General features: G+C 29.1%; 1 pseudogene across 1 annotated transcript; it reads right to left on the reverse strand.

Annotated features, from left to right (window-relative positions):
• Positions 1-3,951: 3,951 nt before the first annotated feature.
• On the reverse strand, positions 3,952-6,395 carry LOC145040285 (nucleoside diphosphate kinase-like; annotated as a pseudogene). The gene is made up of 4 exons (XR_013679891.1): positions 6,259-6,395; positions 5,690-5,738; positions 4,595-4,826; positions 3,952-4,198 (listed from the first exon to the last, which is right to left on the reverse strand). The product of XR_013679891.1 is annotated as a nucleoside diphosphate kinase-like (transcript).
• Between the last annotated feature and the right edge of the window lie 1,877 nt (positions 6,396-8,272).

The following is an 8,272-nucleotide window of genomic DNA, read 5'->3' on the forward strand; positions in this document are numbered from 1 at the left end:
ATATCAAAGAAAACTTGTTTTCCTTAATTAGTTAATTTCAGACTTCTTAACCACTTGAAAAATACTTGTTAACTATAATCTCCTCGTGAATTCGACCATTACTTTTTCAAGCTTGTTAGTGGTGTTTAAGGTTATTTTTCATTGCATCGATGACCAGATCAACATGGTAATATGGAAAACAATATTATTAATGAAAACAGTTTTAACATGTATATTAATTCATAGTATGAATAAAACTACTTAATGTTATATTATCCAAATACTAAAATATTACGAATCAAAATAAGTTGTTAATGCAACGAAGTCCATTACCTACAACATGATTATCATGACTAGCACAAGGTATGGGTTTTGTGCATAGATATTTTAGATTTTGATTTGTGTGAATTTTAAAAACAACGGCCTCCTCGGTGTCGACAACATCAAGAAAATAATGAAATTTGCATAGAATGTGTTGACTCCTTTTAGCCCTTCACAGTTTTGCTACTAGTGTAATAGCACAAGTGTTATCATAATATATCTTTATAGGTCTTTCAATGATTGGCAGTTCAAAATGAACTTAATTGATCAGACTTCTTCTTAAGTTGCCTCTAATGTGACGATATACCATGGAGCAATCGCCAAATGTGTAACCATGCTCTACTTAGAGCTATGTCAATCCACATTCCTTCATTCATGATGAATATATAGCTTGACTAGGATCAAGAAGCATCCTAATCAATTTGGAAGCTCGCATCGGTGTAACTTTTTACATAGAGCATATCTTCCAAACCTATATAAACAAAGAACATGTATGTAGTCATTTCATACATATCACCTCATTAGGTGTGGTATGGCCTTAATACTTGCTCATAATAATTCCATGTTGCATTGGCAAGTCTCCAATGCTTGGAATCCTGCATCATCACTTGTTTCAAGATCATTGGTCGGTGTATGTACTTTGACCAGGACCAATAAGCCACATATATATATATATATATATATATATATATATATATATATATATATATATATATATATATATATTCATGGGATTTATGTTGCATCTCGTATATCTTTCTTGCAAAATCATCCTTTGAAGTGTAAGTAAATTCATAATTAATCTTCCCTTCTATGCCAAATCATCCATCACATGTATGTGAGGTGGCAAGTGCGAAAAAGCTTTGTTTATATCTTGATTTAGAGATAATTGGTACTTGTTATGTCTATATAACTTGAGAAAATTTAAGAACTAGTAATTACCCGGATTTAGTTGGATTTAAAATGGAAATCGCCAGCGAGCACCTTTTTAAAATATCGAATCAAACGGGTTTTCCAATTTTCAGGTAAACATTGTTTTCGATTAAACAGTTAATTTTCATCTTCTTAATCACTTGACCATTACTTTCTCTAGTTTTTTAGTGGTGTTTAAGGTTATTTTTATTACATGACGATTAAGATCAACATGATAATATATAACACAATATTATCGATGACAACAGTCATAACATGTATATTAATTCATATTATGAACAAACTGAATATCCAAACACTAAATATTACAAATGAAAACAAGTTGTTAATGTAATGAAGCCCATTCTTTATGATCTTTATGATCATGATTAGCGCAAGGTACATGCTTTATCAGGGGCAAAACACAAGCCCTAAAATGAGGAGGGCCGAAACCAACACTACAAAACAAAATAGTATAAACAAATTTAATTTTATTTAAATTGTAGCATATCATAAAACCCTTATACTTTTTTTGTTTATTAATCGATTTCTAACAATTACCAACTAGATTTTTTAGTCTAGTTGAATTAATAATCGACAATTAGGTTTACAAATCTTAATTAATGTTTTAGTATTTTCTTATTGAGAAAAGACTCATAATTCTTTTCTAAATGGTTTTCTAATATATTTTTATAATCTCCTCAAATTATGTATACATTAAACAATAACACAAGATAGAGTTTAAAAAAAGTGAACATAACAAAATGGTTTATACATGTTTTGCTAAAGACATTTTACTATCTTATATTTCTAAAAAAATATTAACAATATTTCCACTTATCACAATCCTACTCAAAGAAAAAAGTCAAAAGTTAATATAGGATGCACAACACACTGTATTTTTCTTTTGTTTAATAGAAAAAACAATTCATATATAGACACACAATATGTTGTACTCTTTGACTCACCTTAACATCGCTATACCAAAAAAAAAAAAAAAAAAAAAAAAAAAAAAAAAAAGCCAACGAGAAGGAACAAGTATGTATTGTGGACTTACAAGTAAGAGAGACTGCAAAGGTTAACAAAAACCAGTACACATCTGAGTTGCATTGACCGGAGTTCGCATATGATGATGAGATCGGGGAAGAAATCAAAATTGACGGAGAGGAAGAGAAGAGTCGCGCTTCTATTACATTCTTTTGAGACTTCTTAGTTCTCTCCTTTTATTTCTTTTTTTCTTTAATGGTTATCAAATAGTTTAAAGAATTTATTTTTGGTGTATTTGTTTACTTCATATTAGGATTTTTAGTTATTCGCAAGACTTCTTGTTTGTATTTTTCTGGAGTCCTTTTCATTTCAAGTCTCTCCAAAGCTTCATTTTTTTTAATATGCAAGAAATAATTTAAATCTATGTATAAACAAGTATAAGTAGGCTGAAAAGCGGGGAGGTCATGGCCCCTTCTGGCCCCTAGAGGGATTCGCTCATGTGCTTTATGAATAGATGTTGATTTGATTTGTGTGGATTTTAAGAACATCTTCCTCCATGTCGAAAATATCATGAAAATAATGAAATTTTAATAATTTAAATCATTTTCGAAAGCTTAAATTTGATGTGTACTTGTGTTGTCTCTCTCAACCCGACTATAAAGCAGTGTAGAAGTCTTAATTGCACAAATTTTCAACACTATAAATATATACAAAACCAAACCAAACCAATTTTAATCTAAAATCAAGTAGTTATTTCAAAGTAAACTTTAAAAAAAAAAATTGTTTATTTCATGGTTATCAAAATCGTGATCCTGATCGTAGAGATCGTATGATTCTACGATCCTAGGTATGAAAAACGATCCGGATCGTAAACAGATCATATTTGAGGTGGGATCGTAAAATCATATGTAAGATTGAGAGCTGATCCGATCCAACCTTCCCTTGAATTTTTTTTTTTTTTTCAAGTGACTTTTTTTTACCACTTTATTTCTTTTACCTTTCACCAATTTACCGTTTATCATTTTGTATTATGACCAATCTTTTGAAGTTTTTATAACTTTTGAACTAAAAACTGAATTTTTAAAATATTTTTCATGATTAAAATTATATTTTATTTTGTGGAATCTTAAGATCCCGATCCCAATCTTATGATCTCGATTTTCCAAACCCCTAAATGATCCTACGTAGGATTCCGATTTTGATATATCAACAAAATAACTCTATAGTTAATCATAGGGGGAAGGAGACATGAATCATCCAGAATAACCAATATACAAATATCAGTCTATTTGATAGTTTGTAAAAAGCTAGTAAGCAACCATAAACTTCTACCTCTAGTAGCAAATTGGAAAATGATATGGCATAAAACCTTATAAAACAAATGAGAATCGATGAATCTAAGGTATAAAATGAGAATCGATGAATCTAAGGTATATATTTTTCCTTGGTGGAAATAAATGAACCTAAAGAAAGCAACATTTATTTTGTATTCAAAATCAAATAGCTTAAAATAATATTAAGTTGAAGTTAAATATAATTAAAAAAAAAAACATATTTCTCAAATCTAGATACCCGGTTTGGAAAATCAGATTATTACACTGTCTTAATCCAGGCATACCGGATCCAATATTTTTGGGCCAAATCTGAATACAAACGATGGATGTGACCATGTTCATATTAATTATAGTTTGATAATTTGCACTTATATATCAGACACAAATATGATCATAAAATAAAAAAAAAAATAGCAGCTATAAAACTGATTTCACATTCCAAAAAGTTTCTCACACCATATCAAAATCCATAAACAATACCATAGATTACACCCTCTCATAGTCCACAAGTAAAGGGTGTGGTTGTAACATAAAAATTAAAACTCAACGCTTATTCATAGATCCATGGGTGAAGGCTGCTTGACCAATTAGCTGTTCCCTCAGGAAACCACAGTCCAATCTCCTTCCTTGCACTTTCAACCGCATCACTACCATGAATCACATTCCTACACACCCCACAACATAATAAATTCATATTACAAATTTCTTTTTATTCTCGACTTTTAGTCATTCAATATCATGACACTATCATCATCATCATATGACTAACTAATTAGAGTCATGCAAAAATCATCCACTAAATGCTATCTATGGTCATGGTCATCTAATATCAGACCAATAAATTTATCGGATGACTAAAAGTTAGTCATCCGAATTCTAATTACTCCGTCATTATCAAATGACGGAATAATTAGAGTCATATCAGAGTAAATGCTTTGGTCGTCTGATATCAGATGACAAAAACATTTATATCGGATGACTTGATAAGCCATCCGATAAGTGCTCCAGTCATCGGATGATATATCGGATGACTGGAGCACAAAAATGGTGTATGATTGTACCTGCCGATGTCGATTGCAAAGTCACCACGGATGGTGCCAGGGGCAGATTCGGCAGGGTTTGTGGCACCAATGATCTTGCGGCCAGTGGTAACGACATTCTTGCCCTCCCAAACCATGGCGACAACAGGGCCGGAGATGATGTACTCAACGAGCCCATTGAAGAAAGGCTTTGAGGATAAATCAGCATAATGCTTTTCAGCAAAAGCTTGGTCAACAGTCAAGAATTTCAAACCTGAATCCAAATAAAATATATAAACCCACGTGTTATTTTGTTATATAATAATTTGATTTTGATTATATTAATTTAAGGTGGGATAACGTGTTATTTTATTCTTTGAAATTGATATATGTTACATTTTCTTTGAACTTTTTAGAAATATAGACAAAAAAAACTAGAAGAAAAATTATATATTTACTTTTATTGGCATTTGAATTTCAAATGAAAGATTTAATGAATGTTTGTTTAGAATTGTCACCATTTTCATGGGCAACAAAAAGACAACAAATAATTATGAAATAATTAAAGAAAAAAATTTACAGTTAATTAGTAAGTTTTACAATTATGACTATTACTTTTGTCCAAGATTCCTTTAAAAATGATCACAAAAATGACCCACCAACAAAAAAATATTGAAATCGATAACTACAATGATAAAAAAGAATGTAACTACAAACTAAAATCTAGCAAAAAGAAAAAGAATATTTTTTAGATGTGGGACAATCAAATTGGAATAAAGAAACCTTAAGGGCTTTTGGTGTTTGGCAAACTGATTTTGATTTTGATGTTTTTGATCCTTGTTGACCAAAATAAAAAAGATGCAAAATCAAAAAGAATTAAAAAAAATACTTGAAATTCATAAATCCTTTGAAAACAAACATACAAATCATACAAATTGGGTACCATTACTTCAAATTTCAAAATAAATAACACGTAAAATCAAAATAATTGAATGATTTAATAGATTTATTATCTTTAAACAAAAGCCTATTGCCATGATTTAAGGGCCCATAAATTTCTTATTACCTTTAATCTTGAGTTTATGTGTTTATAAAATATAATGAGAGTTTGACCGTGTAATCAAGTAAAAATTGTACCTTTCAAGGAGAAACCTTTCTTCTCAAATCTGCCAATGATTTCACCAACCTAAACAAAATCAAAGTGGTTAGAACTTCTAATTTACAATCATGAGTCTAATAAACACAAAAAAGATCGACGATTTGATCAGATCTAGAGCAATTATTACATCGTGCAGTGAAACTGTGTTCTTAAATCAATCAAACTTCAAAAATTACACCCACGGAGGTATCAATCGAAAGAAACTATAAATTCAGTTTTTTTTCTGGTTGTCGATTCCAATTTTCACAAAATTCTTACTAAATAAGAAGTTCTAGAACTCCTTTTGAATCAACATCTAAACCCAAATAAACTTAATTATCATCAAAACACATCCAGATTCAACTCGAAACAGAGAATAAACAGAAGTTACAAGCAACAAATCTAGATTTTGATTTTATAAATAATATTCCAATATTCATGAACCCACGAAGGGTTTCGTCGGAATCTACAAAGGAATCACAAAAATAGCAAAAAGGCGAAAAGATTTTTAGATTTCAAGTCGAAATTCTAGTGAAGAAGAAGAATAAAGTGAATGAATAAGACTTACAAGGCCTCTTTGGTTTGATCATGATAAAGGTTTGCTCCATCTTTTGAGTTTTTTTTGGGTATCTTGAGAATGGACAGCGATGAGAGGTATACGGTGATGTGCCGACGAAAAAGATGATTTATATATGGGAGTGGTCCGCCGTGAGTCGTATTAAACCCTAACCCTAAATACCAGGAATATTCTTTTCACGGTTTTGCCCTTATCAACCAATTTTTGTTTTTTTAACAAATTAAATTAAATTGGGATTGTGCAAAAATTAAGCGATTAGATTTCAACCGATCTATCCGTCAAAATTAATCCAATTGAATTGGTTTGAAATTTTAAATTTTAATTGGATTACTACTTTGATTTTTTATTTTTTTCCCCATTTTTTTTTCCTATTTTTCTCCAATCATCTTTCATTTATTCTCTTACGGGGATATGAATAGTATCACACCAAATATCAAATATGGGGTTATACTATTTATTTCTTCCAAAATAGAGGTTAACTTTATGTTGTCGTTTTTAATCTTTCTATTTTATATTTTTATATTTCTAGTTTATTTTTATCTATTAATTATAAATTAAATATAATATTTATTACTTATAATATTTTGTTATATATTAAATTATATTAATTAATTATAAATATAAAGTTTGTTTTTTGTTCATCAAATTCATATAAAAATATAAATATATATTGAAATTTTAAAAAACGATAACGTATTTTATAAAAATTTATAATTAAAATATATATTACAAACACGATAACATATGCTATTAAACTTGTAGTTAACCTATATATTACAATAATAATCTAATAAAAAACAACAGGTGACAATATATTTATTTATTTAAAAGTGTGTATGTGTAATATTTTTATAAATGCATGTATAATATTTAATTATAAGTTTATTATAAATATAATCATTTGTATTTAATATTAATGTAATGAAAAAAAATATAGATTATATATTTGTTAAAACTAAATTAGTAGAGGGGTGTGTTTGACAATATATGTAAGTTGCAATAATAGAATATACTCATAATATACTTTTTGGGAGTAAAAATTGAATAAAAATGAAGTATGGTTGAAGATGAAACACTATTTGCCCCATTTTTACTCCATTTTTTGAGGGGAAAATGGAGATGGGTTGGAGATGGTCCGAATGACCATGAAATTTTAATGAATAATGAAATCGATTTAATGTTAGGGAGGGTGTATTCACATTTATTATTTACATTTTTAGTATCATATCATCATTCAATTCATTTATTTTTCATTCATCAAAAAACACTGAACTATTACCTTTTATTTTTCTTTTTTCTTTTTTTATATATATTTTGTATCATTATTATATTCTATTTTGTGTGTGTGTATATATATAGAGAGAGAGTGTGTGTGTGTGTGTGTTAGGTTCAAATGTTTATAGCATAGTAATCTTTACATATAAAACTATTAAATAAATCATTTAAGGGTATCATAGTAATCTTTACATATTTAATTATGGTAGATAATTATTATGTTTATTATCCCTTTAAATATGAGATGTTCAAGTCAAAACCAGAAAAAACCCTACATTTATCGTCTTCAATTTTCTTCCTCCATATCTTTTCAATTGTCGTCTGCAATACTTCAAGTATTTCATCGTCATAACCCTAATTTGTTTTCACGTCTCTGATTCTTCGAAATGTATAGAGCAATCAGCTTCCTCCTGTTTCAAACACCAAGAAGTCTGTTTATTGGTGGTAAGTTTCTTGCTTATTTTAATATATATCTCTGGCCAGCAGCAAAACAATCTTAGTAATTCCTTTTCTACGTTTTTGATTTAGTGCTTTCATCCACATCTTCACACAATTCCAAGTTTTGGTGTCTTTAATTTGTTCTTAGAAGGTGAAAAAGCATCTAGTGTTGAAGGTTTTGATTCGGGTGTAGGTAAGGGTATAATAGGCGCTGCAGCACAACCTGTAAATGGAGTCCTTGATTTATTATCAAAAACAACGGAAGGTGCAAATGCAATGAGAATTAAAATAG

This window comes from Lactuca saligna, chromosome 1 (genome assembly GCF_052625555.1).
Source record: "Lactuca saligna cultivar CGN05327 chromosome 1, ASM5262555v1, whole genome shotgun sequence".
NCBI lineage: Eukaryota > Viridiplantae > Streptophyta > Magnoliopsida > Asterales > Asteraceae > Lactuca > Lactuca saligna.